The following is a 17,330-nucleotide window of genomic DNA, read 5'->3' as shown; positions in this document are numbered from 1 at the left end:
TGGAACATTTTGGTAACTAAATTACAATTAAGTTATTGGCAGGGGGTGCTGAGGTATAGTGCTTGCCTTGCATGCACAAGGCCCTGGGTTTGATCCCCAGCACACACACACACACGAAAAAAAGTTATTTTTTTAATCTGCTCATCATTGATGAGTATCATGTATTGCAATATTTCAGACATTTGGATCTTGGTGCAGATAATGAAGGACTTTGCTTTCACGAAGGTAAAATTGGGGGCAATAAGGAACTGTTGATGTGGGAAATTTTACTCTTGGAAGTATAAAATATTCTGAACTGTCCATGAAGGGTTTTTTTCTTATTTTTTATTTGTTATTTTTAGTTATGCATTATAGTAGAATGTATTTTGACATATTATACATATGTGGAGTATAACTTCCCATTCTTATGGTTGTACATGATGTGGACTTACACTGGTCATGTATTCATATAAGAACATAGGAAAGTTTTGTCTGATTCATTCTACTGTCTTTTCTATTCCCATCCCCCTCCCTTTCCTTCATTCCCCTTTGTCTAATCCAAAGTACTTCTATTCTTCCCTAACCCCCTCCCCCTTTATTGTGTGTTATCATCCACATATCAGAGAGAATTGGCCTTTGGTTTGGGGGGATTGGCTTATTTCACTTAATACGATAGTCTCCAGTTCCATCCATTTACCTGCAAATGCCATAATTTCATTCTTCATTATGGCTGAGTAACATTCCAGTATGTATATATACCATATTTTCTTTATCCATTCATGTGTTGAAGGGCTGTTGAAGATTAGTTCCATACTTAGCTATTGTGAATTGAGCTTCTATAAGAATTGATGTGGCTGTGTCACTGTAGTATGCTGATTTTAAGTCCTTTAGGTATATACCAAGGAGTGGGATAACTGGATCAAATAGTGTTCCATTCCAAGTTTTCTGAGGAATCTCCATACTGCTTTCCAGAGTGTTTGCACCAATTTGCAGTCCCACCAGCAATGTATGAGTGTACCTTTTCCCCCCACATCTTTGCCAATGTTTATCATTATTTGTATTCTTGAAAATTGCAGGGGTGGGGAGCATGGGGACGGGAAAGATGGTGGAATGAGATGGACATAATTACCCTAAATACATGTATGATTGTACGAATGGTGTGACTCTACTTCATATACAACCAGAGAAGTAAAAAAATTCTGCTCCTTTTGTGTACAACAAATTGAAGAACTTTCTGCTGTCATGTATAACTGATTAGAACTAATAAAATAAGTAAAATAAATTATAAAAAATAAAAATATTTTTTTAAAAAAAGAAAATTGCCGTCTGACTGGAATAAGATGAAATCTCAGTGTGGTTTTAATTTGCATTTCTCTAATTGCTAGAAATGTTGAATGTGTTTCCACGTATTTGTTGACTGATTATACTTCTGTGAAGTGTCTGTTCAGTTCTTTAGCCCATTTATTTATTGGGTTATTTGTTTTGTTTTTGGTGTTAAAGTTTTTTTTTTTTTGAGTTATTTGTATATACTGAAGATTAATGTTCTATCTGTTGTGCAGGTAGCAAAGATTTTTCTCCCATTCTGTAGGCTCTCTCTTCACGTTCTTGATTGTTTCCTTTGCTGTAAAGAAGCTTTTTAATTTGATACCATCCCATTTATTAATTCTTTATTTTACTTCTTGTGCTTTAAGAGTCATGTTGAGGAAATTCAATTCCTAAGCCAACATGTTAGAGATTTGGGTCGGGGCCTACTTTTTCTTCTAATAGGTGCAGGGTCTCTGGTCTAATGTTTAGGTCCTTGATCCACTTTGAGTTGAGTTTTGTGCAGGGTGAGAGATAGTCCCTGGAGTTTTGACCTTCTTTTTAAGTTCTTGCAAACTGCATGACCAGCATCTGAGAACATTGTAGCTTTTCTACATCATTTTACTATAATGGACCGTAATCCACAGTCATACAATAAACAAAGTCAGTGGGACTGTCTTTAAAATATCTTTGATACTGGTATAGTCCTCAGAATTACATTGGAAAACATACCATTCCATATCCTACCACAGTTGATTAAAACCAGGGGGACGTGCTCAGTGGTAGAGCACTTGCTTAGGACTTGGGATGTAAACCCCTGGGTTTCATCCCCAGCACCAGGGAGGTGGGGGTGAGGAAAAATAAAGCCAGCAGTTTACTTCTTTTACATACTTTGTGATTCTTTTTTTTTTTTTTTTTGGTAGTGGGGATTGAACCCAGAGGCACTTAACTACTGAGCTACCCCCCCAGCCTTTTTTATTTTTTATTTTGAGACAGGGTCTCAAAATTCTAAATTCTCCCTAAATTGCTGAGGCTGGCCTCAGACTTACAATCTTGCAATCCTCCTACCACAACCTGCTGAGTTGGGATTCCTGGCAAACACCACCCCACCCTAGACTTCTAGTTTTTCAATCTCTAAATCATAGTTAAATATATTACAAAGAGAATTCACCAGAGGTTGACTTGACAGGACAAATCACTGCACAACATCTAAAAGAATCAAGTGGGAGCTCACTTTGGCAGGACATATACTAAAATCAGAACAATACAGAGAAGATTAACATGGCCCCTGAGCAAAGATGACATGCAAATTTGTGAAGCATTTCATGTTTTCTATCATTTAATAAAAAATATATGCATAAAAAATGTTAAGTACTCTACTCCTTCGTTAAGCTGAGCTCCTGTTGCCCTGGCCTAGGACAATAGCATGTATTTTTCTGTGATTTAGGCTGCTCTATCCTGAATTGCTAGCCCAGATGTCTCTTCTGTCTCACCAGAATGATTGCCAAAACATTGACACAGAATGTTTAAAACATGTTCTTGGACCCAATTAAACTTGAAATGATTTTATTTTTAAATGAACATTGCATTCCCTACATGTAATTTACTTCTACAAATATGAAACAAGTAAGTTTCATCCAGTATCAATGGCACCGAGATCGGATTATCTTTCCATTTCCACCTTTGATAATCTCATTTGACCTTATTCAAATATTTAATTCCACCAAGCACCAGTTTCTCATCACAATCACCTATTGTGAAGGTAATTATGTTTTGTAAATTAATTTTTCAAAAAAGATGATAAACAAAAATTCCTTTTTGTTATCTAAATTACAAAAGCTCAAAATTAGGGAAATAAAATATGATATATAAAAAATAAAATAAAATATGATATATAAAAAATCATTCTTAGCACTGTTAGCCAAATATTTCTTGCTCTTTACCGCTGAGGAAGTTCCCAGACCCCTTATATGTGGTGCCAGGGGAGAACAGGGGGCATGTGGCTAGTTCTGGTCAAACAATTTTGAATGGAGGTCATTGCTAACTAATAGAATTTAATGTCCCTGTTCAAGACCTTCAGAAGCTTCCTTTCTTCTGTCATTGTAACTAACAATGTTTCAAATGGTGGCTGCCCCTTCAATCTGGGTCCCTAGGTATCGATGAAGAAGAGAATCTCACAGCCAGCTCATGATGGCCATGTAGTGTGAGCAAGAAAAAAACTTTGTTGTTTCAAGACTCCAATATTTTTATGTTATTTGTTTCTGCATCTTTACCTTTAACTTTACCTAACACGTCTCAACTGATACAGACATTAGTTCCAACTTAAAATCATCTGCTTAAATTTTTCTTGGGACAATTACAATCTAAGAAGAAAAACAAATTGTTTTTCCATGCTGAGGGTAGAATCCGGGACCTTGCACATGCTACTAAAAGGAATTTTCACACATTTACTCAATAAATATTTGTGAAGTTCCTACTACATTAGGCAGTATATTAGGCCCTGGATTTATAGCAATGAATGAACAATGTAAAGATTGTCTACTCTCCTGAAAATTGAAAGGGGCAAAGAGAAATAATTAGCTTGTATCTAAGTATGGTGAATGCTACAATTGGAAAAGTATGGTGTTATTATTCACTCGTTGAATATTATACAAGACTGCCAAGAAAGAACAGGGAAGGAAGGAACAAGTCTCCAGCTCTTGAGAAGTATTTTGGAAACACAGAAAGTGTTCCTTATATTTGAGCCCCCGAAGGGCTCCAGCATTACTCTTGACCAATGTAGGGCTACAGGAAAGTAATTAATTTCCCTGAGTTTTTCTTTTATCATCTATAGAGCAGCACACTAAATATAACCTGTTCTGGCTGACTTACAAATTGCTCCAAGAACTCAATTAGGCAGAGAATATAAGTGTCCCCCCCAAAATAAGGAGTGAACTCTTTGAAGATTTTATAGTGCAACAAAGGAGCCTATAAACATACAGTTTAAAAAATATTGGAAACCCTATAAAACAACATACAAAGAAAATGGACATTAATATTGTATCCTTTATGATAGTAGGAGCAAATGTGACTCCATTTTGTTTTATGACTTCATCTTGTAAAACAACCATGCCAAGTAGAAGGGTCATGACTGGGGCAAAATGTTCTTTTCCTTTTGCTATAGAAACCTTTAAGAACATGGAACTACCTAATGGGGCATTGTTTCTGTAACTAGGGTAAAGGGGCTCTGTTTCTGTAACTGGTGTGACTGGGCTAACTGTGATTGGTTAGGCTTCCCTCCGTTTGACTGCACTCTCCAGCTTCTGTAACCTGGCTTGCTTGCATTGGCTGGACCCCCGAACATCCCTTTTGCGGTTTTCAGGCTTATAAAGAGCGCCCTTGCAATTGTTTGGGCTGATCAGGGGTGTTCTGGTCAGCCGCCACTGGTGTGCTTCAATAAAGGTTTGATTCGATTACACGTGAGTGGTCTGGAAGTCAGTTTATGAAGCCCTGGGATGAAGCTTTAACTATAACACTTCTAGCTGTGGGAAATGGCACTGAGTTATGCAAGGAAAATTCTACCTTTAAGTATCTAAAACACATTATTGATTCCCAAATAATGTCGCTAAAGCTGTTAGGATTTGGCCAAAAGAAGCCAAAAATACCCTTGTAATCCTCATAAAGAATATTCAGTACTTTTTTGTCAGTGGAATGAAGTGAATATGTAACAAGTTCATAACAACAAAGAAATGCACACAGTAGTAAGAAAAACTCATTGTCTTCGAAATCTGTAATATTAGAAGCATGAACACTTATATCCTGTTGGAAATGATATGTAGTTTTCTAAATTCATTGTCTATTCTGAGTCCCATTCAGATTAGAGTTTGGAATCTCAAGGTAACATTGTAAGAGACGATGAAAGGCACATTTGTTGCTAGATGTCAGGCAAACACAGGCATGAGTTATTGGCATGCACAAGCATACCTCTATTTTGTACATAAAGTGGGTGTAGGTGCTGAACTGATTTTCTATTGGTCACTTTCTCTCCCAATAGCAGAAAAGAAAGTATTATTTTTCCACCTAATTAGCATACTCTGGGAAAGTAACCAACTGTGTTTCTTTCCCTAGCAGTGTTAAATATAGACTTTAAAGCCAGTTCCTTTTATACTTGATTTTGGCATTGGTAATCTAGATTTTTATTTACAAAAACACTGCAGAAAAAAAAGCTTCAGAAGTTCAAATAAGCAAATAACACCTAATAGTTATGCCATGAGAAATATGAAAGAGAGATCTGTTTTCTTGAATAAGCTTTAATAAAAAGTAAGTAATCTATGGTCATCCTACCAAGGTGAAACCAGGAAATACTTTACCCAGGAAACAAAGAACAGCAAAACTCCATTTTCTAAACCATCCCACCTGAGACCCATAGGATGAGACAAGAAGCCGGGACATAGGAGGAAAGCAGGGTCATAGCAAAGAAGTAAGGAAGGAGACCAAGAGAGGGGCACCATCCTGCACCCATGAGGGAGCTCAGTATGACCTGAAATGTAACCAGTGTAACCTGCAAAGAAACACACTGCTCTTTTGGTAATGAGCTGTAAAGAACTGCATAATGCAAGAACATGTCATATTTTTCTACCTGTTCTCTCTTGTCCTGGTTTCTCTCTCTTGTAAATACAATGAATCCTATACCCATTGATACGACATTATTTCACAAAGCATTACAGGCTCTCTACTTCCAGTTGGGGAAAAAATGCCTTTTATCTTTCTTTTTTTTTTTGGTATCAGGTATTGAACTCAGGAGTGCTTGAACCACATCCCCAGTCATTTTTCTTTCTTTCTTTTCTTATTTTGAGATGGGGGTCTCAATGTTTCTGAGGCTAACCTCAAACTTCTGAGCCTCCTGCCTCAGTCTCCTGAGTTGCTGGGATTCCAGGTATGTACCACCATGCCCAGCTTGCTGGTACTCTTAACTAAGAACCAGGATATAGTATCACTCTATGCTGCAAACAAATAGTTGGGGTTCTCCAGAAAACAGAAAACACACACACAGTTATTTTAAAGAATTAGTGGGGCTGGCAAGTCCAAACTCTATAGGGGAAGGCCAAGAGCAGCAGATCAGGAACCCAGGGAAGAGTTGATACTGCAGACAATATCAACAATATAAGGCAAAATTCCTTATTCCTGGGATGGAGATGTGACTTGGTGGTAGAGTGCTATGCCTAGCGTGCATGAGGTTCTGGGTTTAATCCAAAGTACTGCAAAAAGTAAAGAGTTTTGGGTTGGGCGTGGTGGCGCACACCTGTGATCCCAAAAGCTTGGGAGGCTGAGGCAGGAGGATCACAAATTCAAGGGCAGCCTCAGCAACTTAGTGAGACCCTGTTTCAAAATTAAAAATAAAAACAGGCTGGGTATGTAGCTCAGTAGTAAAGCGTCCCTGGGTTAGATCCCCAGTATAAAAAAAAAAAAGATAAAGGATTTTGGGACATCTGGAGTTTCCTATTACATTCCAAAAAAGTATAGAAAATTTGTTCTTTAAAATTCTTTTTTTCCTCAGGGCACTTCTGTCTTTTTGTCTTAAGGCCTTCAACTGATTGGATTCACAGTTAGATTGGTGTGCTTTTATTTGTTTGACTTTATTTGCAATCCTAGAACTGGACAACACTTCATTTTATAAAATAGAATAAGTATTCCCTAGACTGAAGTTTTACCAACTATCAGGTTATCTGGCCTAGCCAAAACCCTTTCAAGTGCTCACTCTGTCCCACACCGAAATAATTGTTCTACATGTACCAACTTGTCTAATCCTAATAACCCTATGAGACATATTATTACTGACATCCCCATTTTACTAAATGAAGCCCAGGAGGCTTAAGTAACTACAAATGCAGAAGCTGGGACTCCAGTGTTTGCAGCCAGACTCCAGAGTTTATGTTCTCAGTCACTGCACTACTTCCCTGTCACCAGCCAGTAATATCTGTTAGATATCAATTTTTTACAGAGACCTTAGACATATCTACGCAACAGCACTTTGATGTAGGGGAAATTCTGTGTTTACAAATAAGCAGATTTTTGAAGCACAGAGAAGTTACCTCAGGCCACAGAGTGGACAGCAGAGATTTGAACCCCTTTCCACTCAGTGTCCAAAGCATATCTTCTTGCCACACTGCCTCTCTGTACATAGTTCACCTATGGTAAACATTTTAGAAATGCTTTTACTATTTTCTGTTCTAAGGACCTTAAATAAGTTGAACAAAAGTTGCTTTTCTCTTTCAATGTGTCTTACACTGTACAAATAAGTACGAGTTTCTGACTTTTCATGAGCCAGGTACTAAACTGCTGTGTGTAGAGAAAGTAAGGGAGAACTCATCATTCTCCCTGAGGCAGTTAAGTAGGAGAAAATGAGCAGTGAGGTTCAGAGCAGAACAGAAATTGAGCCTGAGGAGGGAATTGATTAAGACTTGCCCTCTGGCAAGAGCTTGTAGTGGGAAGGGAATTGCAAAACCGAAATCACCTGTTTTGCCCTGTTGGCTTGTTAAACTGGAGTTAGGTGAATTTACTTGCATTCTGTTTTAAAAGTGACTAATGTAGTGCTTGCTTCAGCAGCATAAATACTAACTTTGGAACAATACAGAGAAGATGAGCATGGCCCCTTCGCCTGGATCTTACGCAAATTCGTAAAGTGTTCCATATTTTAAAATATGGAACACTTTACGATGTAAAAAGTTTTATTCCAGAGGAGGTTTAGTTTCCTAATGGGGCCCAGGAGAAGGCAGAGCATAATGTAGGCTTACTGTAGATAAGGATCATAATGTTTGCCACCCAGGACCTTTCACCTCCTTATAAACTCTGACAAAATGTATGGCTTATGAGAGGTAAGACACAAAAGTTTCTTTCTTCCTTCCTTTTTTTGTTTTTGTTTTGTGTTTGTTTGTTTGTTTGTTTTCCTTTTCTTTCTTTATTGTTGGGTACTGGGGATTGAACCCAGGAGTGCTTAGAGTGCTTTACCACTGAGCTACGTCCCCAGTCCTTTTTATTTTATTTTGTGTCAGGGTCTTGCTAAATTGCTCATGCTGGCCTTGAACTTGTGATCCTCCTGCCTCAGCCTCCAGGCCTGTACCCAGCTCATACCTTGCTTCTTCTGAGAAACTGTATTATACAGTAGTTGAGAATGTGACCCAGAAGACACCCAACTCATTTAAATCCCAGCTCTAGCTGGGTACAGTGGTGCACCCCTGTAATCCCAACAGGGGGAGACTAAGGCAGGAGGACTGCAAATTCCAGGCCAGATTCAGCTACTTAGCAAGACCTGATCTCAAATAAATAATTAAAAGTGTTGGAGATAGCTCAGTGGTCGAGGGTCCCTGGGTTCAATCTCTAGTACCACAAAACTAAAATAATAATAATAATAATAATAATAATAATAATAATAAATTCCAGCTCTAACACTTATAAACTTGTTGGCCTTGGACCAGTTTCTCAACCTTCCTATGCCCAGTTTCCGTAGGTATAATGGAGGTGGTAGTAATTTTTGAATCATACTTTTGGGGAGGATTAATAATCTAACCTATATAAAATACCTAGAATCATCCTTGGCTCCAGATAACCTGGCCAATGTTAGGAAGTTTTGTTATTCCCTGTCATGGCCTGGAAAACCCTACCTTGCTCTAGGCTAGCTTGTCTCTGACATTGTCTCTTGCTCACAAAATCACTCTCCTCCTCTGTTCGGTTAGGGTCACTCTCCTCATTTGTTCAGTAAATGACTGTTCACTTATTCAAATAATATTTATTAGGAAAAAAAATAAAGAAGAAATTTGAAAAACAAAACAAAGAGAACAAATGATATTTATAGCCGGGCACAGCGGCATGCCCCTGCAGTCACAGCTTCTAAAGAGGCTGAAGCAGGATGATCACTTGAGCCCAGGAGATGGAGGCTAGCCTGGGCAACATAGCAAAACCCCATTGCAAATAAATAAATAGAACTTATCTACTGCATCTGCCTATTTGCCAGAAACCTTTCTAGGAGCTGATGACACAACATGAATGAAACAGACAAAATCTCTGTCTTAGATGAAAGACACAGAAGACAGAACAGATATATATATATCTTTTGATATCTTTAATAACAAATGATCTGTAGGAGAACAGCAATGAATAACAAGAAAGAGCTGGGATGTGTGCTATTTTAAATGAGAAAGGCTCTCCAGGTTAGGGGATTTAGGGGGAAGAGACCATAATGAAGACAGAAAACAGACCACACATATATTTGGAGGAAAATTATTCCAGTCACAGGAAAGGGCAAGCAAAGGCCCTGGCAGGGCTCACACAAGAAAGTCAGTGTGAATGTGAAATTGAGAGGAAAGGAGGTCATAGGGAGCCAGACACTGGGCCGTATCATAGATCAAGATGAAGAATAGGGTTTTATTCTCAGTGTTGAAAAGATAGAGTTTTTCTTATTTATTTGTTTTACTTATTGATTTTTCATTATTTATTGGCAGTACCAGGGATTGAACCCAAGAGTACCCTACTACTGAGGTACATCCCAGTCCTTCTCATATTTTAGTTTGAGACCATCCCACTGAGTTGCCCACGTTGGCTCTGAACTTTTGAATCTGCTGCCTCAGCCTCCCCTGTAGCTGAGATTACAGGTGTGCACCATCACACCTGGTTTAAGAACTGATTTGTGATTAATAAGCATCACTCAATTTGCACAGGAAGCCAGGGTAGCACAAATGGTCTAGGTGGGTTAAATCCCTTAGGTGGACTTGGAGGAGAATCAAGTGTTTGCCTTTGGTGAAGTTAAGTTGGTGAATACAAATAAACCTACAATGAAGAATCTGTGCAGGTACTTGGATATGTTTATGTGTCATTCCAGGGAGTGAAAAACCAGCCTCTACCTTAGAGCAAAGCCTGCCCAAAGAAGGCATGACCCTTGTCCTTGGAAAGACCCACAGAGCACTCCTAGGCACATACCCCCACTGCTGAGTTGTTTATCTACAAATAACAGGATAGATCTGCTGTGACAGGTGTCCCTGACTCAGGCTAGGTGAGGACCCATAGCAACCCCCTAGCAACCACAAATCAGAGAAAATACCTAGGGTGCCAGATGACCCCCCAGTAGTTTATGGTGGTTGATAACAAGTTCGGAAACCATATAGTTCAGCATGTACTCCCCTCGTGGCTTAAACCAATCAGTTCAATGGAATCCCCCTCTTGTACTAACCAATCACCCCTACCCAACTTGTTCCCGCCAGTGAATGTACTAATCATGTTTTAGAGTTGTTTTATGATTTTCCCGCGGTGTGTGATGATTTGCTAAGAGATACTATGATGTATGTGAAGTCCCTGCCTTCCCCAGAGAGTGTATAAAACTGCTGCAAACCCTGGGCTTGGGGCCTCTCAGGGTCACCAGTTGCTGTGTGCATGCGGAGGACCAAGCTAGCTCACAATAAACACTTTTTGCTGCTTACATCGATCTTGGTCTCTGGTGGTATTTTGGGGGTCCCGAATTTGAGCGTAACAGAAGAAGTTACCTGTGTATAGAAAGTATTTAAGCCATATGGGTAAGTCTCCTCAAGAATTAGTATGGAGGGAGAAGAGAGGAGATCAGAGCTTGGAAACCTTGCATAATTTAGAATGTTTTTTTTTTTTTTTTAAAAGGAAGGGGATTATCAAAGGAGAATAAAAAGAAGGAACATTGAGGTAGGAGAATGATGGATTAAAAGTGAGATAAAGGCAAAAAAGAGAGTTCAAGGAGAGTGTGTGTCCTGTGTCAAATGCAGTTAGAGGTGAGGTTAGATGAAGCCTCTGAATTGATGATTAGACTTCGGCTAGAGGTCACTGAAGAGAGACAAGAGCAGTTTCAGTGCAGTGAGGCCTATGAACTTGACAATGAGAAGTCAAGAAACTAGAAGCCCCTGAGGGGTTTCACTTGAAGGTAGGACATAGGAATTACACAGCAATGGAAAGGGTTTGGAGTATGTTGTTTTTGTTTTTGTTGTTGTTCTTTGGGGGGTATTGTTCATTTGGATTAAAATAAGAGAAATTTATTCTTTCACAGTTTTGGAGATTGAAAGTTCAAAATCAAAGTTCCAGTGGAGCCATGTTTTCTGAAAGTCTCTGCAGCAATTCTTTGTCTTTTCCTAGCTTCTGGTGATCACTGGAAATCCTTGGCATTTTCCTAGGCATGTAGATGTATCACCCCAAACTCTGCCTCCATCTTCATGTGGCTCCTCCCCTGTGTGTCTCTGTGTTTCTGTCTCTACATGGTGGTCACTACTGTCAGAAGGATTTTTTTTTAAATTTTTTTTTTTAAGAGATAGGGTCTCACTAAATTGCATAGGGCCTCACAAAGACACTGGCCTAAAATTTGTGATCCTCCTGCCTCAGCTTCCTGAGTCACTTCTGCACCACCATACCCAGCTAGAAGGGCATTTATTTATTTATTTTGGTATAGGGAATTAAACCCAGGGACACTATACCACTGACCCACATCTCTGGTCTTTTTTATTTTTTATTTTGAGACAGCATCTCACTAAGTTGCTTAGGGCCTCACTAATTTGCTGAAACTAGTCTCAAACTGGGATTCTTTTGCCTCAGCCTCCCAACTCACTGGAATTACAGGCATGTGCCCTCATGCCCCACCAGAAGGATATTTTTTAATGAAAAATATTGTTGAATGTATGCATGACAATGAAAAGGATTTTGAAGGGAATGAAAAGCTGATTTACAAAAGACAGAGGGATGATTGAAGGAGCTAAGAGCCTACATAAGTGGGAGGGGATGGAATTAGGAGAACAATTGGAGGAGCTATGGCGACCAACTGATAGTTCTTCTAATATAATGAGATGTAAGACAGACAATGGACACAGATAAAGGATGGATGGTGGTATATAGATAAAGATAATTTCTTCAGATTGCTTTTTTCTTTGGCAGCTCTTGGGATCAACCCAGGGCCTCACACATGCTAGTGAGTTCTCTACCACTGAGCTATATTCCTCAGCCATGATTGCTTCTATTTTCTCAGAAAAGTAGGACCCAGTGTTATCAGCAGATTCTAGATGGAGACGCAGGTATGGAGGCTGAAGGAGAGAAGAAAAAGGCAAATTGGTCATCTAGGATGAGGAGAAAGTTAGAGGAGTGGGGAGACACCACAGGGTAACTAGATAGCTCCAAGATCCCACTAGAGGTTAGACACATGAATTTGGAGTGGGGCCAGTTAGCATGCACTGATATTTTTTTTTTCCTCAAGCCAAATCCACCTGCCTGAATGCAGATGCACTTTAGGTGAAGAGCTAGATTTGACTTGGTCAAGGATTACCACCTGGGTATAATAAAACAGAAGAGGGACAAAGAACTGGGTAACTAAAACAAAGGAATCCACGCTAGGCAAATGCAGAACAAAAGGCATTGTAAGGGTAAAAGACGGGGTATTGTAAAGTTTCTAAGCTGCAAGGGCTGAGTTAAAATGTAAAGGATTAGGTATTGTTAGGTTTCTATGCTACCTGCAAAACCTGAAATTTCTGTAGCTGTTGAGACAATGCTTGGAACTACCCAGTAAATATTTCCCCTGACTATTGGTTGTTTAATAAGGGCTCTGTGTGGTCGCAAGTAGGCATTGCAGGGCCTGGACCAATCAGTTTAAATGTAACCCCCTCCTTAGGAATGACCTATCACTCCAGCCTGACCTGTTCCCGCCAATGAATGAACCAATCATGTTTAGGAGTTGTTATTCAATTTTCCCGTGCCTAATGATGATTTGTTCTGATGTATACAAAGCCCTCCGCCCTCCCCAAAAAGTGTACTTAAGCAGTGCTCAGCCCCTGCTCGGGGCTCTGGGCTGCTTTCCCTTCTTGAGTGGGCACGGAGCCCCAGCATGCTGGTTCAATAAATCCCCCTTCTGCCAATTGCATGAGTGGTCACTTGGTGGTCTCTTTCTCCGAAGTTTCGCGGGACCCTTACAGCATAAGTTGTGGCATGCAAATTTAAATGTGGCAGGATGAATAATTCTGGGAATTGTCCCCTTATGAAAACATAGGACTTCCTTTTTTCTCAAAATACTTTAAAATGTAAATGACTGGGAAATACATGTAAAGATAACTTCTCCAAGCATTTAATAATGTTATGCTAGAATTCGGAATCCCCAAAAACCACCAGAGACCAAGATCTATGTAAGCAGCAAAGAGGTGTTTATTGAGAGCTAGCTTGGTCCACATGCACACAGCAACTTGTGACGCTGAGAGGCCCCGAGCCCAGGGTTTGCAACAGTTTTATACACTCTTTGGGGAAGGCGGGGACTTTACGTACATCATAGTGAAGCCAGATTTAAAGACAGGTAGTCAGTGTAGTTAGGTAAATCGGGTCTAATATCAAGTAAGATCTAAAATGGAGGCCATGTTGAGAATGAATTCTGGGAAAAGCAGGACAACTCATGGAATGTTAATGTCCCCAAGGCCCAGAGCCCATCCCAAAGAAGTGTTAATGAAACAGTTCCCAGCAAACCTGGAGATGCTAACCCAAAAGTCCTTCCTGCCCAGATTACTCCTTTGGCCCACCTGTGCCCTACCCTTAACAGAACAATGGACAGGAATATGACAGGAATGTGGGAGAAAACCTTAGCTATAAAAAGGGGAGACAACCACGCTTCCACGGATTCCATCTCTTGGGTCCACTGCTTCCTCTAGGAGAAGTCTTTTCTGCTGTCCTTTAATAAACTTCTACTTTCCACTCTGACCTTGCCTTGGCGTGCTTCTCTGGTGTTATACTTCAACATTGGGGAAGCAAGGACTCGTCACCGGTAAACAGTGGTAACACTAGCATCTCTTAGCAAATCATCACACACTGCAGGAAAATCATAAAACAACTCTAAAATATGATTAGCACATTCACTGGTGGGAACAAGTTGGGTAGGGGTGATTGGTTAGTACAAGAGGGGGATTCCTTTGAACTGATTGGTTTAAGCCACAAGGGGAGTACATGCTGAACTACATGGTTTCCCAACATGTTATCAACCACCATAAACTACTGGGAGGGTCATCTGGCATCCCAGGTATTTCCCTGTCTCATGCTGATTGGTGGTTTCTAGGGGATTGCTATGGGTCCTCACCTAGCCTGACTGAGTCAGGGACACCTGGCACAGCAGATCTCTCCTGTTATTTGTAGAATAACAACTCAGCAGGGTGGGTATGTGCCTAGGAGTGCTCTGTGGGTCTTTCCAAGGACAAGGGTCATACCCCCTTCCTTGGACAGGCTTTGCTCTGAGGTAGAGGCTGGTTTCTCAATGAAAAGATAGGTGTTTCTTAAAACAAAAGAATGAATTTCTAATGGGGCACATTTTAGAGGTACTTAACTTAATTTAAGGTATTTAATTTAATTTTAGGGGAATTCCAATGAAGGACTATTGAAGGAAAGAACCTCAGTGGTACTACTTAGGCACTTCCCTGCTTAGTCAAAGTGTAAGGTGGCAGTACACCAGGGGTCCAGTATATATTGTAATCTGTTACTTTTTCAGTAGTGGAAGGAAGTTCTTCATCAGCTGGAAGTGTAATGAATTGAGAAAGTAGAGATCCAGCCATGAATACCACAACCTCCATGTTTTCAGGAGCAGATATAGTTTCACAATTTTCAATGAAGGTAATTCACTAAAGCATCACTAATATCAGTGTTTAAGTCCATTTTTTCATTGCTGTGACAAAAGACCTGACAAGAACAATTAGAGGATGAAAAGTTTATTTGAATCTCATGATTTCAGAGGTCTCTCTCAGTCCATAGATGGCCAGCTCCATACTTTGAGGCCTGAGATGAGGCAGAATATCACGGTGGAAGGGTGTGACAGGGGAAATCAGCTCAGGACAGGACACCAGGAAGCAGAGAGATGGAGATAGAAAGGGCACTCTCCTCACTGTGGACAATATATATACCCCAAAGGCATACCTCCCGGAACCCACCTCCTCCAGCCATACCCCACCTGCCTACAGTTACCACCCAGCTAATTCCTATCAGGGAACAAATGCACTGATTAGGTTAAGGCTCTCATAACCCAATCATTTCACCTCTAAACTTTCTTGCATTGTTTCACACATGAGCTTTTGGTGGGGGACACCTAATATCTAAGCCATAACATTAGTGAAAGCCATATTAGTCAATATATTTAACTAATGTCTGTTAAAATATAATTAATAATCATGTACCTTTGTAAGAAGTATTGTGTATGTAAATTCACACACAAGGATAAAATGTTTTAATGTGCCAAAGTGTGCCAATTTTTGGCATAGTGTTCCATGCCAAACACTGTGTTAGGTATAGGGAATGTAAACACAAGTAGAATATAATCCCTACGAAGAACCGAGGCATACCACATGACAAATCTGGAATTTACAGTAAGAATTTATTTATTAGTATATTTTCCAGAAGAAAGAATACAAGTAAAGGTGGACCATCTTAATAACTGAACTTAGTCATCATTTAGTGGCCACAGTGGGTTCTGTGGAGATATGTGTGTAGGCATAAATATACAACATATTCTCTACCTTACAGGAATTTATAAATCTTAGATATACAGGCACAAACATGAAAAATTATGAGGCTTGTATAAGAATTTTTTACAGATCCAAGATGGCGTGCTAGAGGGAGGGTGCATTCCTTGTTGCTCCGTGACCTGGGATTCAAGCAGTAGGAATACTGTTTCTCTGTAAATTATTAGAGGGCCCCTGACAGCTGCTCCTGTGCAGGAATCTCAGCCACTATGCCCACGCAGTTCTCCAGGCCACAGTGTCTGTGCAGACCCCAGGCCACTCCCCCATGCAGGACCCCCAGCCACCACTCCCAGGTGGACCCCATCTACCAACATGGGGATCCCCCAGTCACCTCCATCTTGGGACATTGCAACCACTGCCATTGTCCTCTCCATGCGATACCCTGCACCAGGAGACACCAGACAGGGTCTGGAGACAGCTGCTCGCCATAGCACTGCACACAACTGAGCTATATCTCTGAGCACACCACCCAATGCCACTGCCCAGCCCACCTGACACCCCATCTCAGAAAGTGGATGACTTCATCTTAGAACACCTTTGTCACCATCTTGGGTTATTACCACTACTGCCATCGCCATCTTTAGTTGGAGCAACTCCCAGCTTGGGACACTGGCTAGGGCCTAGAAGCAATATCAAGATCCTATAGTCCCCCAACTTCCCCATCTCCCTCACAGCCACTAACCCTGCACAGTGCTTGTACCTACATGGCCTGTCTGTTGCTCGCAAAGACTGGTCCTGACCTGCCCAATACAAAACAGTTCTCTGCGACAGGTGCACATGAGCACAGCCCACAAGACCTCCAGAGAAAGGTTCCTGATTGGGGAGTAGAACTGGAAAGGGTGAATGAGATACAGTTTAGAGACCAGAAATTGTGAGGTATGCAGGCAGTATAAGAAAATAAGGCCAGGTGCCCACAACACACAAGCAAGGCCCCAAAGAAGATCCTTGGGGTGTATTCTTTCAATGGGGAACAGCAAGTGCTACACCCCACTTCTAGGAGTTTTACCTCTAGGACTGCCCCTCCCACCCTAATAACCTTCACCATCCTAAGAATGGAGATACTAGCAAACAACAAACAAGCCCACCTATTGGATAAGAAGGGAAACAAGAAAGACACTGAACTCCAACAAACACAATCTTTTAATATTCCCTTGAGATTTTTTCTTTCTTTTTTTCTCACTCTCTTTCCCTACTCTCACATCCCCAACATTTGGGAAACCAAGTACTTTTCATGCATTAGGCTACTGAGGACTGGGATGTCTGAATAGTAAATCATAGTTGTGTTATACATTCTTTTTTGTTTTTACATTTTTTCTTTTCCTTGATTTTTATATTTGTACTCTCTCTATTGTCTTTCCACTTACTTGTCTCCCTAAAATCTCTTTCTTTTCTTCTGCTACTACCCAACTTCTTTTTATTCCTCTTTCACACTTCCTAAGATCTAATATCTCTATATCCTTACTTCATACTTCTTAACATCTCATCCTACAACAGCCTGCCCCCCCCCAATTCTCTCTTTGTCCACCATTAGAAACT

At 40.3% G+C, this 17,330-nt stretch overlaps 2 non-coding genes across 2 annotated transcripts; both read left to right on the top strand.

Annotated features, from left to right (window-relative positions):
* Nucleotides 1-2,509: 2,509 nt before the first annotated feature.
* On the top strand, nucleotides 2,510-2,614 carry LOC124102778 (U6 spliceosomal RNA). Its single transcript, XR_006854977.1, has one exon. It is a non-coding gene; the product is annotated as a U6 spliceosomal RNA (small nuclear RNA).
* A 5,236-nt stretch (nucleotides 2,615-7,850) lies between these two features.
* Nucleotides 7,851-7,957, top strand: LOC124102781 (U6 spliceosomal RNA). Its single transcript, XR_006854980.1, has one exon. It is a non-coding gene; the product is annotated as a U6 spliceosomal RNA (small nuclear RNA).
* Nucleotides 7,958-17,330: the final 9,373 nt, after the last annotated feature.

Source organism: Marmota monax, unplaced genomic scaffold (assembly GCF_021218885.2).
Source record: "Marmota monax isolate L192 unplaced genomic scaffold, Marmota_monax_Labrador192_F-V1.1 WCK01_AAM20220418_F8-fsc00002, whole genome shotgun sequence".
NCBI lineage: Eukaryota > Metazoa > Chordata > Mammalia > Rodentia > Sciuridae > Marmota > Marmota monax.
This window is presented reverse-complemented; position numbering and strand designations above follow the sequence as displayed.